Source organism: Notamacropus eugenii, chromosome 1, assembly GCF_028372415.1.
Source record: "Notamacropus eugenii isolate mMacEug1 chromosome 1, mMacEug1.pri_v2, whole genome shotgun sequence".
In the NCBI taxonomy this organism is placed as follows: Eukaryota; Metazoa; Chordata; class Mammalia; order Diprotodontia; family Macropodidae; genus Notamacropus; species Notamacropus eugenii.
The window spans coordinates 674,557,437-674,580,478 of NC_092872.1; the positions used below are offsets into that span (position 1 = coordinate 674,557,437).

The 23,042-nt window shown below is 37.9% G+C and overlaps 1 protein-coding gene across 2 annotated transcripts in view; it reads left to right on the forward strand.

Annotated features, from left to right (window-relative positions):
• Positions 1-13,907: 13,907 nt before the first annotated feature.
• PRKD3 (protein kinase D3) overlaps positions 13,908-23,042 on the forward strand; it is a 91,665-nt gene continuing 82,530 nt past the window's right edge. Inside the window, exon 1 of one of the 2 annotated variants that reach the window (XM_072635862.1) lies at positions 13,908-13,981. The gene's annotated coding sequence lies outside the window, so the exon portion shown is untranslated. Of the gene's footprint in view, positions 13,982-15,068; positions 15,277-23,042 lie in introns of those variants that run through there. The other variant, XM_072635861.1, reaches the window with a different exon arrangement.

Consider the following 23,042-nt stretch of genomic DNA (forward strand, 5'->3'; position numbering starts at 1 on the left):
CAACAAAAACCAAACAGAAATAAACTTTGGGAAGACCTGTATGAGTTGATGCAGAGTGAAGTGAGCAGAACCCAGAGAACAAGAGAACCATTTGCACAATAACTTTGCAAAGAAAAAACCGCTCTGAAAGACTTTAAAATTCTTAGCAAAGGGATGATGGACTACTATTTCAGAGCAGACTGCTCAACTTTGATTTGAGATTTGGACCTAGGACATAAAATAATATTGAATTTTGGATGCAGCCAATGCGGGAATTTGTTTTGCTTGGCTATTCATATTTGATATGAGGTTTTGTTTTCTTTTTTTCCAGGAAGTGGGAGGGAGAAGTAGGGGTGAGGGATAAGGCAGACAAAAATAAAAAGGAAGAAAAGAGGTTCATTGATGAGGTTTTCAGTGCACAGAAAAAACCAAAATGGAGGTCAGACAAAATAACAATCAAGCAGGACAGCTTTGACTGTTGAACATTGATTATGTTAGAAAACATGTATTATATATAGGATATGTTAGAAAAAATAAAAGAAAAACAAGTTGTACATAATAGAGACGCACACTTCTATGTATAACCCCCTTTATTCTAGCAAGTGCATGAAAATATCCATTTGACTTGGTGTTTAACTTCAGAATACAAAAATTAAAACTGCAAAAATTGCTTCTCCAGTTGAATTCTAAGACCAAATGCCTCTTCAGGTTCCTTGCATGTTATTATTTTTAGCTCTCCTTCCACTTACTCCCAATCAGAACAGGGTCATAAAGCATTTATTTGATTTTTATAACTTAGTGTGAATGTTTTCTCTCCTGGGAGTATTTGTCTTTTAAAACTAACCTCTAATTGTGGAAAATAAAGCTTCTATTCCCTATTAAAAGGCTTTTAAGGTTCAACCAAAAAAGTAGGATAGCTAATTGGGGGAAAAGGATATTGATGTCACCGATTACACCACATTGGGGTTACTACACATTGGTGTAAAGTTAGTACTGCCAGTAAAGTCCCTGAAGAGAAGTCCTAGGCAAAAATCTGCTTCAGGTGAAATTTTCTTTGGCACCTTACCTTCCCTCCTTAACTCTTTAACCACTTTTTCGCCCTTAAGCACTCTTAAATATCTACCCTGAGTACCATTTCTTAAAGACAATCAATGTCAGTAAAACTTTTTAGTAAAAACTAATAAGATTTAAAGTATCTCGGAGCAGTTATTTGCATTTTCATAGAATCATGGAATCAGAGTCAGACAATCTTAAGGTTAAAATAAACTTTAGAGATAGACTTTTTAATTCAACTTTTTCATTTTACAGATGAGGAAGTGAAGGAAAGAGTGACAGAAACTTTCTAAGGTTACAGAGTTAATTAGTGACTAGAACCCAGGTCTGGATTTTTAATGTGATGCTCTTTCCAAAACTCCTTGGTAATCTCAGACTTGGAAAGGAACTTCAAAAGATCATGTGGCAATACATTATCATATTCATTTTATTTTTATTTTTAGATAATATTCTTCTACTAAAAGACCTATTCCAAGGTCTCATGGTGTTGCAAATAGTCTTTTGGCCATAGCTACTGATGACCCATAAAAGAAAGTTTCTTACCACTGAAGTCCTTGTCGTTGTCAAATGGTCCAGTGGATATAGTTTTTATCACCCAGTCAATTTCAATAAATATTAAGTACCTACTATATACCAGGCACTGAAGGGAAAAAAAGGCAAAAGACAGTCCTTGTTCTCAAGGAGCTCAGAGTCTAATGGGGAAAGACAACAATAAAAAGAAGCTGGAAAGAGGGTGGTGGCTGGAGTTTAGGGGGATAAGTGGGGACAATGAAGTCCTGAGGCTGGGTAGAAAATGATGACATGGCTGCCCTGGATCCCCTCCTTAAACAGTAGGAACTCTCCAAGGTCATCCCATACCAAGGGTGGGGAATCTGGCGCCTCAAGGCCACATGTGACCCTCTAGGTCCTCAAGTACAGTTCTTTGACTGAATCCAAACTTCTCAAGTTCCCCACCCGATGTCCTACACTATCCATCTCCAGTCACAGGAAAAGAGGGGTTTCAGGGGCAAGGAGCACTGAGGAGCTGTGAGTTTCAGAGTTGAAGTTACCTTTCAGGGTGATCCTGTAGTAGTGTGTGAAATGGAAATGACATTAAAGAAGGTTCATTAAATCAGTGCCATACATATCAAACTACCAAAGACATTTTATAGAGTTAGTGAAAACAATAACAAAATTCATCTGGAAGAAGAAAAATTCAAGAAATATCAAGGGACTCAAGGGGAATAAATGTGAAGGAAGGAGGCTTAGCAGTATTAGATTTCAAATTATATTACAAAGTGCTAATCATCAAAAAAATTTCCATTAGTTAAGAAATAAAGAAGTGGATCAGTAGAATAGATTAGGTGCACAATATAAGGAAGCAAATGACCACAGTAATCTAATGTTTGATGAACCCAAAGATCCAAGATATTGGGGCAAGAACTCATTATTCAACAAAAATTGCTGGGAAAACTAGAAAGTAGTCTGTCAAAATCTAGGCATAGGTCAACATTTCACATCATATACCAAAATAAGGTCAAAATGAGTACATTATTTAGGCATAAAGGGTAATATCATAAGCAAATCAGGGGAGCACAGAATAATTTGCCTGTCAGATCTTTGGGTAAGGGAAGAATTTATGACCAAACAAGAGATAGAAAGGATCATGGGAGGTAAAATGAATAATTTTAGTTATATTAAATTCAAAAGCTTTAGCACAAACAAAATGAGTGCAGTCAAAATTAGAAGTAAAGCAGGAAACTGGAAAGGAAATTGTATAAGTTTCTCTGACAGAAGCCTCATTTCTTAAATATGTAGCAAACTGATACAAATTTGTAAAAATAAGAGTCATTCCTCAATTGATAAATGGTCAAAGGAAATGAATAGGCAGTTTTCAGAAGAAGAAATCAAAATTAGCAATAGCAATAGGAAAAAATGCTCTAAATCACTAATAAAGAAATGAAAATAAAAACAATTATGAAGTACTACCTCATATATCAGATTGGCTAACATGACAGAAAAGGAAAATCAGAAATGGTGGAGATGTGGAAAAATAAGTACTCTAATATACTGTTGGTGTGGTTGTAGAATGGTTCATTCTGAAGAACAATTTGAAATTATGTTCAAAGGATATATACCCGCAATACCATTACTAGATCTGTATCCTAAAGAGATTTTTTCAAAAGAGGACCCACTAAAATATTTATAGCTAATCTTTTTGTTGTGGCAAAGAATTAGAAACTGAGGGGACGTCCATAAATTGGACAAGTTGTGGTACATAATTGTGATGGAATACTCATGTGATATAAGAAATGATGAAGGGGATGTTTCAGAAAAAAAATTTGGGAAAACTTGTATGAACTTATGCAAAGTGAATTGAGCAGGATCAGGAGAACATTGAACACAGTAATATGGTAACAATAATCAGCTACCACTACTAAACAACAGTGACTCTGGTCAATACAATGATCCATGATAATTCCAAAGGATTTATGATGAAAAATTACTTCCAGAAAGAGAACTGATGAACTTTGCAAATTGAAGCATATTTGTTTTCACTTCCTTTATTTTTCTTGCTTTTTTTGCAACACAGTTAATATAGAAATATGTTTTAGATGACTTTACATGTATGATGGGTATTGTAATGTTTGCCTTCTCCCTCCCTTCTCAATGTATGGGGAGGGTTTGGAGGAAGGGAGAGAAATTGGAACTCAAAATTTTAAAAAATGAATGTTAATAAAAAGGGGGAAAAAGGAAAATTTAATAACATCTATTTTTGTCACTTTACCCTAATGACCATGGAACCTTTCTGTTTAATTTGTTGCTGAAACTTCCTATGTGTGAGTTATTAGAATGTGAGCTCCTGAAGAGTAGATATTTGTTTTCAATGTGTGTCTCCAGGGCTTTCCTTATAATAAGTGCTTAATAAATTAAAATTCACAAATTTGTTCATTCATTCATTCATTTACTCTTTCATTCTCTAAGGCTAGTCTAGGAGAGAACAAGCTCTGCTAAGTCCTACAAAGGTTTTAAGTATAGGTCCAATGATGACTTGTCTGCCTTTCACCCAAGGGCCAACTTTACTTTAAAGACAGCCATTCCCAGAGATCTGACTACTTAATGACGCTTGGCCAGCTCTTTGTTTCTCTGGGTTACCAAACTGTAAGAAGAGGCAGATGGGAAATGTGAAAGGCAGATTTTGCCATTTAAAGTTTTGCATCAACATGGGCAATATAATGCCAAGTGATTGGTTATAAGGTGAAAACTTGAATAAACAAACTTAAATGTTTATTCTCCATGATACAAAAACACTGGGTAACAAATACCCAGAATTGAACAAGAGACAGTCCCAAAGGCAGCATTGCCTTTGGAAAAGTTGGTACTGCTTTTGGCCATCTCTGAGAATGGGAAACCCAAGAGACAGAGTTTCTGGGTAATTAATTATCAATTTATTAAAAAGGCTAGCTAATAATCTATAAATTGATGGCCAGTGACTTCTTTTGGTAACCAAAGACCCCTAATACAGACACTGAAGGTCTTAAATATTTTTTTTGAAGGGGAATGCTCTTGATAGGAGAAATCAACCCTGATTGGTGGATATTTAAATGAGGAGGAGGGCTAAAAGTCTTCAGCTCCTCTTGCTGAGAACCATGGCTAGATAATGAGACTCAGCCACATCTAGCAATCTGGAGAAAGGGATCCTTCTCCACCCAGACCACCCTGATTGGTTTTCTCCTTCATGAGTTGTTTTACCAGTGGAGGGGTGCAAGGACTAGGGCTTACTCCCTAAGGGCAAGAATTCACCTAGATTAGATTCTGTTGACAGGAAAAGAAGTAAATTTTCCTAGATGGGCAGGGTCCTACCCAAGATCAGAGGATTAGGACAATCTCATTTATGAGTTATGTCCTTCAGAGTTCTACAAGGACTAGGGCATCAAGGAGGAAATAAAAGCCTGGATCCTAATGAATAATTGATTATTAATAAAATAGACAATAATAATTTCTTTCAGATCCCAAGCTTCTTTCTGCAACAAAATTCCATCCTTTTTGCACCAGAATTCTAGGTTTGCTACATGATGTCACATTCTTTGAAAGATTACAGCAGGTCATCCATAAAGGATTAGAGAAATGCAAATAAGTGGCATCTTTTAGTTTCAATCCAGCCTCAAACACCTCCTAGCTGTGTGATGCTGGGCAAGTCACTTCCCCTCAGCCTTAGTTTTCTCAACTGTAAAATGAAGATATTAATAGCACTTAACTCCTGGTAGTGTGAGGAGGATCCAATGAATTCAAGTTTGTAAACTGCTTAGCACAGGGCCTGGTAAGCACTACACAAAAATGTTGTTATTATTATTACTGATAAACATAACTGTACCTCAGAAGTGGTATAAAATATTTCATCAAAGAAATAGATGACTGAAAAAGGTGACTCCATTCTTGGAAGGGATAAGTCAAGTCACAAAGTATTTATCGACTGCTTCCTATGTTATGCTGGGGATACCAAGAATAACAAAAACACAGTCCTTGACCTCAAGGAGTACCCGGGAGAAGAGAGTGGATAGCCTCAGAGGCTGTAGAGAGGTCAAGAAAGATGAGGATTGAGAAGAGGCCTTTTTATTAGATTTGGCAAATTAGGAGGTAATTACTAATTCTGGAGAGAGAATTTCCTCTTGAATGATGAAGTTGGAAGCGATACTGTAAAGGGTTAAGACTTGAGTGAGAAGGCATTGATCATAGGTGGCCTTTTCAAGGAATTTAGGCATGGGGGTGGGGGAACTAAGAGCTGGGATGGTGTTTCAAGGGAAGGTTTTTGGTTGTTGGGGTTTTTTTTTGGAAATTTTTTATTCATTTTAAACTTATACAAAATGAGAAAAGAAAAAAAAAACATTTCCATGTAGATAGCAGAACATGAGAGGATTCAATATAAAACAATAAATATCCATTTCAAGAAACATATAAAAAATACTACCTTTTGTTTTCAAAGCTACCTAGCTTTTCTTGACTTCCTTGTAGGTTTTCTTTTGTTCTCTGCTGTGTACTTTTTAACTTTATTTTTTCCTTCCCCCCACTCCCCTGAAGAAGGCTACATTTAAATGCAGATTACATATATATATGCACATACATATATATACATAGGTATCTATAAGCATACACATATATACACGTATGTAACACCGTACTATGCAAGTTTCCATTTGTCATTTCTTTCTCTGGAAGTGGTTAGCATCTTCCTTCATAGGTCCAAGTCTTTCCATATTTTTCTAAATCAACCAGCTCATCATTTCCTACATCACAGCAGTATTCCAACACATTCATATACTATCTGAGAGATCATGAAAGGTTTCACCAAATTTTCTACATTCCTTGTATTCTTGGTTACACTGGCTTTACTTATACAAGTAATTTTGAATATAAAATAACTGAAATTATCCATTTTACACTTCAACAATGTTCTTGTCCTATAATTTAAGGTCTGATAGTAGTGAATCCCCTGACCTTTTGTTTTTCCATTGTTTTATTATTTTTTCTTACTCAATAATTTTTTTAGTAATTTAATTGGGATGGCATTGGATAAATTAGATTAGCTAGGTAAAACTGTCATTTAAAAATTATATTGGCTTTACTTATCCATGAACAATAAATATTACTCCAATTATTTAAATTTGACTTAATTTGTATAAAAAGTGTTTTATGCTTATGTTCATATAGTTCCTGTGTCTGTTTTGGCAAGAATACTCTCAGATATTTTATACTGTCTACTTATTTTAAATACGGTAAAACAACATTGATTACAAGAGGGTTTTTAAAAGATGAGGCCAAGAGGTATGTTTGAAAGTATTAACGAAAAGTCAGTGGCTAGGGGAGTGCCCGAACGTTAGCGAAAGAGTGGTGATAATAGAAAGACAAAATGGTTAGCACTTATGTTCCCTTGGCATCCAGAAAATGTCATCTAAGGGAAGGCCCCTAGCACACCAAGTGGACCCTCAGTGTGGGATTTTATATTTTTCTGAATATGTGCTATTATACCCTCATTGTTATTTCTTTATATTACAAGCTCTGGCCTCCCTATAGTTTCAACTGCTTTGGAAAGATCTGTCTACTAGGTGTTCTATGACTGATAATATGAGATTTCTGCAATAAATTTTCCCTCAAAAGACTTCTTATTTTTTCAAAAATTATTACAAAAGCATGGAGGATTCCAGATAAAATGGCTTATTGAACCAAAGATAGGTTATAAAAATAAGGAAGATAGCAGATATACAGATGCTATGAGGAAAATGATCAAACATGGAGGCAATTGTAAGAGCTAATAAAACAAATGAGCTTCTCCTGGGGTTTAATTCATTTAGAATTTAAAAAAAAATTATTGGACACTCAATATGCACAAAATGTTACATGACAGTTATTGTTAGGACTATAAAGAAATACAACACACAATCCTTGATCTGAAGGAATTTATAATCTAGTTTAGGACGCAAGAGATAGCAAAATAAAATGGTGATAAATGCCAAATGAGCAGTCCATTTGGAGGAAGAAGATATCACCATAAACTGGGTGATCAAGAAAGATTTCATAAAGTAGGGCTTGATTTGTACTTTTGAGGAGAGTAAAGATTTGATTAAAAAGTGTACAGATATTTCAGAATGAGGTGTGGATTTCTATTCAAAATGATGCCAAATTAGGAAACACTAGATATATGCAATTATTAGATGGATCTGTGCAGCAGGCAGTTTCAGGATAGATTACGGAGGTCTGTACCTTAATAGATTACCCTGGGGAAGTTCTTTAGGTATGCAGAAGTTAGGGATCTTGCCCAGGGCCACAAGACAGGTAAGTATCTGTGGCAGGCTATAAAATGAGAACTAAAGGACTTCAAACCTAGAACTCCATATTCAATATGCCACCATTACAATTAAGGGGGTAAAATATGTGAAAATAATCAAACAGAACATGCTAACAATATAGAAGTTCTTAGACGGTGAGTCATGGGGCCTCAAGAAAATTAAAAGTAACCAGAACATGAGGCAAAAATACCCACATCATAATAACTAGTATTTAGTAACTACCCATATAATAATAGCTAGCATTTAGCATTTAATAACTAGGGAAGGAATAACAGGGAATACAGGACGACTAAGGGAGGATGGTTGTTTCAAGGGAGGTTTTGTGTTTTGTTTTTTTTTTTTAATATGGGGTCTTTAAGTTCTATAAAATGTTATTTCACTTGATCCTCACAACAACTCTGGGAGGTGGGTGCTATTTTAATAATAATAACTAACATTTTTATTGCACTTATTATGTGCCAGGCACTGTGGTAAGTGCCTTTGAGGTAGGTGTTATTATTATCCCCATTTTACAGATGAGGAAACTAAGGCAGAATTTAAGTGACTTGCCCAGGGTCCCACAACTAGTAAGTGTCTGAGGTGGATCTGAACTCAAGTCCTCCTGACTCTAGGCACAACACTTTATCTACTGTACCATCTAGTTGTAAGTAAACCTCCTTTCGTTAACTGTTCAATAATTTACAAGCGTCTCATTTTATCCCCAGCTCACACCTGAACTAACAGAGTACTGGTGTCAGGTCTGTCCCTAAAACTGGGGAAACCACTCACTACCTGACAAAAACTGTTTGGAAATCTATAGACAGTAGTCTGGCAGAAATTAAATTTAGACCAATCCCTTATACCATGCAAGATAAGCTCCAAATAGATACAAGACCTAGATAGAAACAAATTACCTTTCAAGTATATAGATAGGGAAAGAGTTCGTTATATCTTAATTGATAGAGAGGATCACAGAAGATGAAACATATAATTTTGGTTACATAAAATTATATACAGTTTAAAAGATTTTACAGAAACTAATCTAATGTAGTTAAAATTAGAAGGGCAACAGGTAAGTGGGAAAATCTTTACCATACATTTCTCTGATAAATACATATAAATATACACATATGTATGTGTATATATAATATGCAAATAAAAGATACATAAGGAGATGATTAAAATTTATAACTAAGAGTCTTATTCCCTAAGTAGGTAAATTGCCAAAGGATATGGACAAGCAGTTTTCAAAGGAGATAATCAAAATTATCAACAACAATATGAAAAAATGCTCTAAATCATTAATAACTGGAGAAATACAACTTTGAAGTTCCGCTCATGCCTATCAGACTGGCAAGCATGACAAAAGAAGAAAATGATAAACGTTGGAGGTGATAACAGGCACAATTGTGCATTGTCATAGAGCTGGGAGAGCTGGGAATTGGCATAGCCATTCTGAAAAGCAATTTGGAACAATGCCCAAAAGGTTACTAAACAGGTTACACCATTTGATCCAGCTATACCACTATTTGGCTTATATCCCAAAGAGATCAAAGAAAAAGAAAAGGACTTAGGTTCATAATTTTGTGTGTGTGTGTGTGTGCGTGCATGTATGTGTAGCATGTATGTGTATATATACATACAATATATGTATTTATAGCACTGCTTTCTGTAGCAGCCAAACATTATAAACTAAAGTGGTGTCCTCCAACTGGGGAATGGTTAGTAATGTGTTATTGTTGTGCCTTAAGAAATAATGAAATGGACAGTTTCAGAAGAAATTGGGAAGACTTCTATGAATGGATGCAGAAGGAAGTGAGCAGAATTAGGAGAAATTTATAAGATGACGTTATAGAGAAAAACAATTTTGAAAGACATTAGAACTGAAATCAATGCAGTGATGAACCCAAGTCCAGGAGAACGAAGGTGAAATTGACACTTGCAGCCTGTCAGAGACAATTCACTTAAAATGGAAAGAGACACTTATTTTTGGACATGACCAATGAGGGAATTTGTTTTGCTGGACTATGCATGTTTATAATGAAGTTTTTATTATTAGTAGTATTTTTTGTTGTTCAAAGGGGTGGAGCAGTGGAAAGGCCAGATTATAAGGGCATGTAAAACTAAATTTATTTAAAATAAAAAGAGTATATTCATTTGAAAGCTATAGCTAATAATATAACCTAAACTTTGCATTACACATGCACACACACAGAGGCTTATGTGTAGGCTGAATTTATGTCTTTTTATTTATAAATCTGAAAACATCAATGTGGTATTTTGGGTGTTTTGGTGATGCTAGGAAAGAACAGAATATATTCATACAAATTCTTTCACCACTGCTGTTAGCTATTGATGCTCAGACTTTGTCAACTGTTACAAATTAAATGAACTAATCCATCTGCAATTTCAATTTATGAAAAAGCCATTGTGATTGCACCAATCCTACAAGACAATATGCAGCTGAACTTCCTTACAAAGAAGCTTAATTGTCCAGCAGATGATTGTGAAAATACTAATACCCGTCTGTTGCTGTTCAAACCTGGTAATATTAAAATTAATGTTTAGCATGTCACATGCCTATTACAATAAAAGACAAGTTTGAGTTTAGATATTTGGAGGAAGTTAAAATAGATGAATCAGATACCTAGCACATAGTACCTTATACATATGTGTAGCCCTCCAAAAAGAAATCTCTTCTACTATAACAATTAAAATAAAAAAAAATAGACATTTGTAATTAACATTTGATTCAGATGAAAATGTAAATTTATTTATTTTGATGGGCAAAATTACTGTAAAGTGTTTCAGTAATTAGAACAGTGGGACCTTGGATACTTTGTGTCTTCATTATATAGATACTGAGGTAGGAAAAAGGAAAGAGGGGATTGGATCAGGAGGGACTAAGACCAGAAATGGATGCCTAGAAGCAAAGTTGAAGAGTGGAATTTGTAGCCATACTCTTAATTATAGCTGTTGGAAGAAACACAGCAATTATAGGGAGGGAAATTCAGTGAGTGATGAGTCCTATCAGAAAAGGCCAGAATGCATAAGCTTCTAGAGAAAAGAATAGCTAAAGATAACCTGTAATGAGCACAGATAAAAATTGGTAAAAATTTCTAGGATTGGGGGAGAGAGGCTAATGGGCACCCAGCATTTGATAAATATTTTTTGTTGTATTGATGGATAGAAAAATATTGCCAAGAGATAGGGTAAGCTATCAATAGGGATGACTGCAGATATTTTATTAGGACTTGAGGAAGAATGTCAGATTAGACTAATTTAAAGATACCACAAAAGACCCTTCACCTAAGACCAGGACCATTATTTACGGAAATTCAAGAAAAAATTTTAAAAAGCCCAAGGACATGAAGTCATCATTCTTGCCAGAGAAATGGCAAATCGCAGGAATTTAGAGTAAAAATGACCAGGAATCAAAACTTAGTTTAAAATTGCAGAGCCACAAACTGGCTATAAGAACAAATAACTGGTTCACTCTTTCCAGTCTAGGGCAACACATCAATCAAGATGCTAACGTAGATGATGTTGCAGTGACACCTTCTGGTCACCCGAGGGCCCTCTCGAGAAAGTCTGTAATCACTTCCTCTTGAAGACTTAAAGGCCTTGGGCCTAGGACCTCTTGGACTAAGCCCTTTGTCACTCTTCCTGACACTGGCTTTTGAAGGAGCAACCGGCAATTTTGCCCCTCTGCTTCCACAGGCCAGCAGTGAAGATGAAGACATCCTGAATGTGAGCAGGTAGACCTTCAACCCAGTATCTTCCTTAAACATGGTTCACTGGTCAGGTATGCTGTATTTCTAGTGACTTATTAAAATTCAGCTATGATTAATAATTTTATTAAATTTTAAATTTAGTCTTCTATTCAGTTCTGTGGTTCCCTTTTTGTTTTTTCTAGTTGAATGTCTTCATATTAAATCCTAATTTGGGTCTAGAATATTTAACAAGATGACTTTAGATTAAAAACTATTTAAAGTAACCATAAAAAAGGACAGGATTAAAAAAAAGATTCCACAATAACCCATACAAACTTAATTTAATTTTGGATTATCTCCTTTACCTTCCCAAAGGACCTTCTGAGGTCTGCAGCTAAAATAGCAAGTAAGAATGATTTATTTCCTTTTCTTTAAAAAAAAAAGTTATTCTCTGTGCCCTTAAACTACACTATTCAGATATAAGCTGAGGCCCAGGGAGGTTAAGTTCTGATTTGTCACAGTAAGAGTTGAAATTTGCACTCAGGTTTTTTTAATTCCACATCCAATAATCTTTCTATTATACTGGGCTTTAAAAAACAAAACATTATGTAAGTATTTATATGTGATGTGCTTACAACACTAGGCTAAGCCATTGTGAGGAAAACCAAAGAAATTAAACAATATATATATGGTCTTAGCTCTCAAACTATCTTGTTGGGCAAAAGAGATGAATACACAGGAAACAAGGACAATAATTCAGGTCCCAAACTGTTTTCAATTACTTACTAAATTGTGCTACAGGATATTACCAACATTGGTTTATACACAAAAAGTAGCATAAACAAGATCTGTTGATATATATGGATATTTAAGAGAAGTATAAGTTAAAATATAACCTACTGAACTGAGAGAAAGGAGAATTGTAGAGACTGGGATAGTTGGGGAAGACTTCTTGAAGAGGGTGGAACTTGAGGTGGTCCTTGAAGAAAATCTATTTTTTGAATGGGAAGACATGGGAGAAGGGGATTTGAAGGAGAAGGAACAAAGGATGGAACTAGGTTACAAATGGTCCTTGAGTTTGGATTTAGTATGCTAGGCAACAGAGGGCAGTTATGTATTCATTAATTGGGAAATGATTTGATAAAATAGTTATTTGAAGAAGATTAGTCTGGCAGATGTTTGCTGGATGAATTGGAAAAGATGAGTCTAGGAAATCAGCTAGAAAGCTGTTGTAGTAGATGTGAGGTAAGGAGAGTCTGGACTGGGTTATGGCAACGAGAAAAGGGATTTCAGAAATATAATGAGGATAAAGATGCTGGCAATTTGTTGACCAGTACTGCCTCATCTGGCAAGGGGTACCCTCCTTTCCCAATAATCCTTTCTATAACCATCAGTTGTGTCTCCCACACCCACTGTGTGAGCACCCAGATGATTTCTGAATAGTCTTACTCTATCTCAGGTAATGGATGAGAGCACATGGCAATGCCAGTTTTTCAGAAATGTGCAGATCCTATTTGAAGTTTTCTGGACATGTTTCTAAATCTTAGTAGGTTAAGTCATTAGACAGTCTACATTAACAATTTTATAGCTCTTGCTCTCTCACCAGCAATAAATTAGCCAATGTTCTTCTGCATGTATATGGGCCTATTATGTAACACATGAATATGGTTATTAGGTGTTGTGTCATTCAGTAACCCACTGCGTGTGTCATTTGGGAACCCTAGTAGGCGAGCAGTGGTGAGTAGGTGGTGTTAAGAATGTGTGAGTAGGCACAGAAGTGATAGGACTGCAACAACAGAAGAGGAAGCTGGTAAGCTGGATTTGCATTAGTACAATGAGGAAAGATAACATTAAAAAAATTCGCCGTTCACTAGAAGATATTGAGAAAATCACCTGTTTCCCTCTAATATCAATGACTCTTATGCCGATAGGTGTTTTTACGATGAATTTTCTCTTCCTTGAGTGAATGTCATCTAGTATTAAAATGGATAGTCCTGAAGAAACTGAATTTCATAGGGCATAAAAAAACCTTTGCTTAAAAATTAATTATTAAAGTGTTCATTTTCAATTGAACAGAGAAGACTGGATGAAGAAAAGGAGTTAGGGAGGGAATCTATAAACATTAACTTAACTGTTGGTACTTAAACTTGAGATCCTTGCCCAAAAGAGGTGTCTGAAAAGAGGGAAAGCCTCCTCACACATGGAGGTCTATGCAGTGCATCATCTTGGCCAGTCCATCTTCCAGAGAAGTAATTTCATGGAAAAGTTACTTCTGTCCCTTTAAAGATCACAAGAGAAACTGGAAGTCAGTTGGTCTTTTCTGACTGGCTGCAGACTGTTCCAATGAGGTCCTGGGAATCTTGTTGAGAGATGCCATTTGGGGCTGGGCTCAGAGCTGTGTTAGGCAACTGCAAGACAGAAACACAAACTTGGGTAAGAGAAACTTTTATATGTCTCTTCAGTGAAGGGATTAAGATTCAGTCAGAATTATTTGTTTTTACTCACTTGTTTTTACTTCTCTTGAATAATGAGCTAAACAGTTTAAAATGCCTCATTCTCCAAGATGAGAGTCATCTAGGATGCCTGGGTAAAAAAGGGTGTGTGTATGGACAAGTTAACTTGTTTCTTCTCCTTTCTCTATGTCCCCTCCTTTCCCCCCCGCAGCTACCTCCTTTCGTTTTGTACCAGAGGACATTCTAGGAGGGTTTTTCCAGCATCTCAAGAGCATCTTCTGGGAGGGATGGATTATAGACTGAAGACAATCGGATCGTTTTCTTATAGCTTATGTGCATACCAAATAAGTATCTGATATTTTTAAACTGTAAGTGGAAAATATACCACTTCCAGAGACAGAGCCGGCCGTCTCCCAGGACACCAGTTGCATGCAGGACAGTGGTGATGTTTTAAAAGTAGGTACTATTTAGAAGAGCCTTACCCACACCTTTCTTTGGAGGTGCCCTACCTGCCAAGTAAGCTAATAGATGAGAGGGCTCACCGGGCGCCCGGTCCAAGCTGCTCAGCTTGCTGTGCCACCGCCTCTTGGCACGCTGGGCTGCCATACAAAGTGTGCTCGTGCCATGGAGGAGGGATGGCATGGCCCACCCTGGGGAGGTGCTCTCGGAGAGTTTTCTGGGTTCGGGCTCATCCCGCAGCCCCCAATTCCAAGGCCGTCACCTTGTCCCACCCACCACCACCCCTGACCGCAGCTAGGGAAGCGGAGCGTGGCACTGAAACCCGTAACCAAGCAGGCGGGCGCTCGGGGATACCAGTCGGTTCCACCTACAGAAAGGGCCCCGCGACTCCCCCCTCCCTCCGCCTCCCCTTCTCCCCTCCCCCCACTTCCCTCTTCCATCGGAGCAGCCTTAGGAGCCTCCCCTCTGCCCACCCAGGGCTCCGAGCGAACCGATAAGCGGCTCTCCCAGTGGGGGGGCGGCCCCCTCCCCGCCCCTCCGAAGGGGGGCTCGGAGGGAAGAACTACAATTCCCAGCAGACCCCGCGCCCGGGTTCCCCCCGCCCCCGCGCATCCCCTCGCGCCCCCCCCCGCCCCCGCCCTCGGGCGGTAGGACCGGACGGGGAGGGAGCCGGGGAGGAGGGGAGGAGAGGAAGGGGCGCTCGCGGCGGGCGGGATGAGGCGATGAGCGTGAGGCGGCACGGGCTGCTCGGGGCCAGCACTGTGGCGGCGGTGGCGGCGGAGCTCCGCGCGCTCGGACCCAGCCCGCCTCGGCCAAGTGAGTAGCCGCCGTCGGCGCCGGGAGCGCGGCCCCGGGCACGGAAAAAAGTTGGGGCGGCCGCTAGCGCGGGGCCGCCGCTTTGTTCTCCCGGCCCGGGGACGGGCGGGCGGCGCGCGGGACCCCAGCCTGGGAGCGCGGGCCGGGGGCCGGGGCGGGCCGCGGAACTTTTCTGTCTCGCCTTGTTTGTGGCTGGTGCGGTCCCGGCGCGTGGCTCCCGCGCGGGCCCGGCAGCCTCGCACTTGGACTCGGTCTGCGCCGCCCCGGCCGGCGGGGCTCCGGGGCTGAGCAGGGCTCCGCCGGGGTCGCTCCTCGGGGTGCCCGCGGAGCGGGGGAGGGGGGGTCTGCTGCGTGCTGTACGCAGTGCCGGCCCGCGCTGCCCGCGGTGCCGACGCTGGGAAAGTTACCGGACTGGAGCCCGGCTCGGAGGCGCCTTCGAGTGCAGCTTTTCTCAACTAACAGTTGTTAGGGAACAAATGTATCTTTTCTCTCCCTCCTGTTGGCTAGGGAGAGACTCGCCGAGAGAGGGAGAGAGACAGAGACCGAGAGAATATATGGGGGGGGGAAGAAGGGGAGAGAGGGGGGAGAAAGGGAGGGGGAGAGAGAGAGGGAGGGAGAGAGAGACAGAATATATGGGGGGGGAAGAAGGGGAGAGAGGTGGGGAGAAAGGGAGGGGGAGAGAGAGAAGGAGGGAGAGAGAGACAGAATATATGGGGGGGGAAGAAGGGGAGAGAGGTGGGGAGAAAGGGAGGGGGAGAGAGAGAGGGAGGGAGAGAGAGACGGAAGGAGAGAGAGAGAAATAGAGGAGAGAGAGAGAAGGGAGGGAGAGAGAGGGAGAGACAGACAGAATATATGGGGGGGGAAGAAGGGGAGAGAGGTGGGGAGAAAGGGAGGGGAAGAGAGAGGGAGGGAGAGAGAGACTGAGAGAATATATGGGGGGGGGAAGAAGGGGAGAGAGGGGGGAGAAAGGGAGAGAGGTGGGGAGAAAGGGAGGGAGAGAGAGACGGAGGAGAGAGAGAGACAATATATGGGGGGGAGAGAGGGAGGGGGAGAGAGAGTAGGGAGGGAGAGAGAGGGAGAGACAGAGAGAAGGAGGAGAGAGAGAGACAGAGACTGAGAGAATATATGGGGGGGGGAAGAAGGGGAGAGAGGGGGGAGAAAGGGAGGGAGAGAGAGACGGAGGAGAGAGAGAGACAGAGACTGAGAGAATATATGGGGGGGGAAGAAGGGGAGAGGTGGGGAGAAAGGGAGAGAAGGGGGAGAAAGGGAGGGGGAGAGAGAGAAGGGAGGGAGAGAGAAGGAGGAGAGAGAGAGACAATATATGGGGCGGAGAAAGAGAAGGGAGGGAGAGAGAGGGAGAGACAGAGAGGAGGAGGAGAGAGAGACAGAAGGAGAGAGACAGACAAATAGAGGAGAGAGAGAGAAGGGAGGGAGAGAAAGGAAAAGAAGAGGAGATAACCTTTGTACCGTATGTGCAGTCCGGCAATACAGATTCCCACATTGGCCATGTCCAAAATGTGTGTGTCTCCTCCTGCATCTGGCTCCGTGACTTTTCTGTCAGACAGTGTGTGTTTTGAAAATCATAGGTGTCTGTTACTCTTGCCCCCACCCCCTACCCCATTTCCTGATTGTTTAGATGTTTGTTTTTTGTTTTTTTTGCAGATTGCTGCCTTGATCCATGTTGTTTTGAGCTGCTGTGTGTAGGGCAGCTCTCAAAGATTAGAGTGCCTCACTGTGCCCCTGTTTATTTCATATTACACATAAGTAACTGCATAATAACTGTTTGAGTGTCTCTGGGCCTCCTTACTGAAATACCCAGACTTAGGCCTTGCATTCAGCAGCTCCTGATATAAATCAAATTTACTGACTTAATGTGACCTGCAGACCTTTCTGGTGATAGATGGTATGACATGTATTTAACTCTGTAGTCAGCCACACCCATACACACAGGAAATGAGACTTATCAGTGTCATCTTTGATTCTGTAGGATAAATTACACATTGAACCACTGACTCTATGGGTTTAGGTTAGGTAGTAGAGGAGGAGAAGTTATGCAGATACCAAAAACTTAGTTTTTAAAAGTTTGATAGAATTTTGTAGAAAAAACCATAACTGATATTATAAAGGGGTATTGGATGGAATACCGTACTTGGGGTCAGTAAGACCTCACTTCATAGCCTTGCTTGTGATGGTTAGTAGCAGAGTAATGTTGGAGAAGTCAAATCACACAACTTCTGAACTTAGCGGCAACTCTCTGAGCCATTACATGATGGAAGGGCTGTTAAAACTGCTTTTATTCTCTGCTTAATATAGCAGTTATTCCTTGATGTATTGACTGTCATTATTATTATTGTTAAAACTGCATTTTCTTTTCATGTAATTTAGCACATGATCGTTGCTGATACCTAAACATTCAGAGCTAACAGTTTTGCTTATATTGTGTTTATTTTAAAAAAATCCTGTGGCAGAAGATGGGGAGAGTCAAAGCTTTGTCTTTTAGAGGCTTCATTAAAGTGGACGTTTTATAGGGGTTTACTCCAATTTTACTTTTTAAAGGTTTCTTGATAGCATTATTTTGGTGGAGTTTTCAATAAAGTCTGGGCTGAAATCAGTCATTGGGAATTCATGTAAAAGATTCTTGATAAATTAATTTTGGTTAAAGTAATATCTGGGTAGCTAGGTGACAGAGTGGATAGAGCCCCCAGCCTGGAGTCAGGAAGACCTGAATTCAGATGGGGCCTCAGACACTAATTAGCTGTGTGACCCAGGGCAAATCACTTAATCCTTGTTTGCCTCAGTTTCCTCTTCTGTTAAAAGAGCTGGAGAAGGAAATGGTAAACCACTTCAGTATCTTTGCCAAGAAAACCCCAAATAGTGTTATAAAGAGTCAGAAATTACTGAACAAAAACAAAAGTAATATTTATAATGTAAATATTAATCACAATTTTCAGTCAAATAAAAAATAGTGTATAAATAGTGGCATGGTTGATGAGAAGACCTTGTACTCACTCTCTGTAACAAATTAATTTCCCTGATATTCTTTGTAATTTTAAGTATTTTTTACATTTCACATCAGCATGGCTTAGATTCAAGTATGTTCTCCACTTACTTTTTAAAACTTTATTTAAAAAAATGCCAGTGAACCTTTTGAATGTATAAAAACCATAAACTTTCAGTTTCATCAGGTGATCTTTTTAAAATAGAAGTTAGTTCCTGTTCAGTGGATTAGATTTAATGGAACCATTGACCTAAGTAAAACATTTGGTTATCATAGAAAGAATTTTCCATGTAAAATTAATAGCAGTTACTTATATGAAGAATTGAAGGTATATTTAAGTCAATTTCTCTGTGTTGGTTAGGAAAGAAACATTTAGCCTTTATTTTAAAAGACAGAAATCCACAATTATTTGGAACATTTTCAGTTGTCCATTTTTAAAGAAAACTAACTGATGGAGAACTTGCCGTGTTGGGAAACTATTTGAGAATTTGGTCATTTTTATTGTTAAATTATGTCAGAATTGTATTGTAGAACAGGAGTCCATGTCTTTCAGTTCTGGTAGTTTTTGTGCCCTATTAAAAGTTATATATAGCTCAGATAGGAGAGCTATTTGTATTATATTAAGATTCTCCCCAATTACTTAATTCAAGTTGATCTTCTTAATGTACACATCTATTTAGAATTGTATCATAAAGCTTATGTGGTATTTTATTTAGGACATAGTAGCATTTAATTTCACTGTCATTTGCAAGAACTACTTTGGGGAAAAAACTGTTTCCTCCTTTTGAAGTATTGCTATTAAAGCAATATTTGAGAAATTGCTTCTTTGAATATTGATGAGTCATATTTTTCAATAAGTATTGGTGCAGAATGGTGATAGATGTATCAAGCATGGATCATTCCTGTCTTGAGAGCTTCTAGACTTGAACTTGTCCTATTTATGGTCCATTAGCTAAATTAGCTTCTAGATAGAGAGGCAGGATACATGCCTTCTAACTTTCTTTATTCTACCTGAGAGTTAACAGATACTCATTCCACTGGAAAACATAGGACTTTGGCCACATACAGCAGGATGGGGACATCAAGTATATAGGTAATAGGCAGAAATTCATTGTCACTAGTAGTGACTTGGTGACTGGTGCCTTTTAAAAATCCTGAACATTGATTTTTGTCTTGTTAAGAAAAAAAAAAAATTCAGGCAAAAATGGTTTTTCCTGGGTCACTTTTAAATCACTACAATGATTATGAACTGATATTAGATATTTGCCATGAAAGTTTACAATCTGAGGAAAATGGAAATAACCACATGGTCAATATCCATTGAAATAGGACATGTTTTATTCTAATCAGTACACATCTGTCAACAAAAAACAAAAGAACCTTTGGTTCATCCACATCTCAAACATAAATGAGACTGAATTTAAATGAACAAGTTAGTTTCTAGTGAGGATAATCGTAAGGATTGTAAGGATTACTCTATTCTTTATGTTTTAAATATAAAAAAAGTTTTTTCTCATTTTCTTCAGTACAAATAATTTTATGCTAAAATATCAAGCTTCCTTTTAACATATTTTACAACTGTGTAACAGATTCAGAGGAAGAAAAGGAAGAGTTGAAATAAATAAATTGGAAGTATGCTTTCCCTCTATAAGGGTTTTTGAACAAGTACAGGCCATTCATTTTTCCTTTGCATCCTGTGAAAGATTATTTGAAAGGATTGTGATACCTTTGAAACAACGCCAGAGAAGTTCTTAATAAATAAAATAGAAGTACTTGCCAACTTGATGATAATATCAGTGGTTTGGGCTTTCCATTCTAGGTGTTAAAAATATGTGGATTTTATCTAGTTGATTGATCTAATTGGTTTGATAGAGAACAGGTTGTATTTTTTTCATTTTGTAATTGAAGGATAAAGGCATACGTAGATGTTCCATGATATGTCTGTATAGCTTGAGAACATGATTGCATTCTGAACAGTTAACATAGACCTCAGGTTTTCTGAATTCTAGTCTAATATTTTGACCTCTACATATTAACTGCCTTTGGAACAGCAAATCAGAGTTCCAATTAAGTTTATCACATAAACAAAGCAAGGAGAGGGAAAACAGATGGATTGAGTGGGTAGAAGCTAATGTGACAGTTCACTTAGTTTCTTCTATGTGTGTGCCTGTTGAAATGTATTACAGTAGCTAATTAAAATGTTTTCTATAAAAATTGCCTTGATTGTTTGGATGCAGCTTAATATAGAAATAATGTATATTTTAGTACTGAATTTAGTCATCTTATTAAATGTTCGTGAAATTTTACTGTTATTTAGCTGTCAAGCACTAATGGGAAAATAGAAATGAAATTTGATGAAAAGAGCCCAATAAATAAGAAATACACCATTACTTAATTTGAGAATTTGCGTATTTTTTACTTGTATGTGAAATCATATAACTATCAAATAACCTTTATGAGTAGCATTATTCTTTTAACATTTACAGTATAGTATCCACAGTATGATAGATACTATTTGTGATGTTATTATACCCCACTATTATATTTTGTTTTGCCTTGCTATATAATATATATAATCTTAATATTTAAGAATATTTTAATTCTGTGCTTTGTCAAAGTAAAAAAAAAGCTGTTTTGTTATTTATTGCTAAGGAAAGTGAAGTAGCATCACATAATGTACATTTTCTAGCTGCCAGTTACATATACATACACACACACATATACGCATATATGTATACATATTTACATGAATTTCAAAGAACCTCTTCATAGTCATGGCAGAAACATTTTGTCTCTTAGAAAAGTATCTAGAGTTTATTAAAGTGTACAAATAGGGATGATGACAGTTCCAGTTGTGATAAATAGGTAAATTTATCTGTTGCTCTGCCTTCCTTTTTTTGATCCCTTTTTTCCACTTACATCCATCAGTATTGTTATTCCTGTCTAGGGAAAGTATTTTATGTTGGTCATTTCTACTTCAGTTTGAATGTGTTTTCTCATCTAGGAATATTTACATTTTAAATTTAGTGATAGATCTTAGAATTAATAGAGAAGTTGGTATATCCAACCTTTGCTTGAACACCTGTGGTAGAGACTTGTTTTCTGAAAAGGCAGCTTATTCCAGTTTTCAAATAAATAATTATTACTGTGGTCTTTATACTGAGATAAAATCTGCTTTCCCATGACTTTCACTCATTGATCCTGCTTATATGTATCACCTACAGAAATACAAATAAACCTATACCCTCATTCATATGACAGCTTCTTAAATATTTAAAGATAGCTTTTGTGCCTCCCTGTCTTAGTCCCCCCATGCAACTCATTGCCAGCTTCTTCACCTGTTCCATATACGACATGGTTTCTAGAGTCTTCATCATTATGATGGCCCTTCTCTGGACCTCCTACTTTGAAAATGATCTCTTATGTAGCATTCTGAAGTACAATATTCTAGATAGTGTCCAATCAACACAAAATTTAACGAAACTTGTCTCTTTTTTGGATATGAAAACTATGTTTTTGTTATTGTGGTTTAGATTGTTTTAACTCTATCCCACCCCATTTGGCACCCACAAAATAGCTTATGTTAAAAGGCTTAAAACTGCACTAAGAGTTTTGGGACATTAACCTTAATGACTCAACCGTTAACCTTTAACAACTAAAATCTACAAGTCTTTCTTACATGAACTATATTGGTTCCTTGCCATCTTAAATTTGTGGAGTTAATTAAGAAAAATCTAACTGCAGGAGTACTTCATGTTTCAATTAAATTTCATCTTGTTTTTTGACTTGATATTTTAGACTGTCAAGACCATATCCAATCTTGATTACATCTTTATCATGTTATTTATTCCTCCCAGCTTTGTATCATTTCCATATTTCATAAATATGATTTTATTGTCTGTATTTAATTGCAAATCTAACTGGTAAAATCTAACAATTTTCCATTTTATCCACAAAAAATGTAATGACTTTGCCAAATATTTTGTGAAAATCAAGATCTGCCAATCTAGCAATTTTATTTGAAATATAGGAATTAAGTTATTTTGTTCTAAATAGTCCTTCATGAATCTGTGTTGTCTCCTAGTGATTATTGTATTTTGTCCTAAATACTCTCTGTTATTGTTTGATAATCCTACATTCTAGAATTTTACTGCATATTGTTGTCAAGTTTCTTAGTTTATTGTTTTTGTACTCTCATTTTCAATGACTACACAAAAAATTACCAACGTCACTCAGCAAAATCCTTCCAGGGGTGGAGAACCTGTGGCCTGAGGTTCTCCAGCCCCGCTTTAGCCTATGACTGTGAAATTTTCTGAATCTGGAGACCAATTTAGATCAAATTGCTGTTTTGTTAGTTCTCTGGCCATCATGGAGTTTTGTTATTGGATAACTTTGGCCTACCTTTCCATTTTGTATTTCATTTTCTTTAATGGAGGAGATGGAAGCAAAAGAAAAAAATGAGCGGTTTTGATTTCTGCCTATCATTAAGTAGCATTAGATGAGGATGATGAGGATGATTGATGATTGATGCTGGTGACAGAGGAGTAAAACACAGAAATCAACTTGCCTTTTTCTTAGGGCACATGGCGCCATCTTTCTTAAGCATTGGGCCTGTCTTCCTTGTTGAAAGGCAGCATACAATGAGAAGAGAAAGCACCAGCCTAGGAATTGGATGATCTGTATTCTAGTTTTAGCTTTTACTTTTGGGACCTTAGAGAATTCCCTTAACTTTGCTGAGCCTCCACACCCTTATTTATAAAGGGGTTGG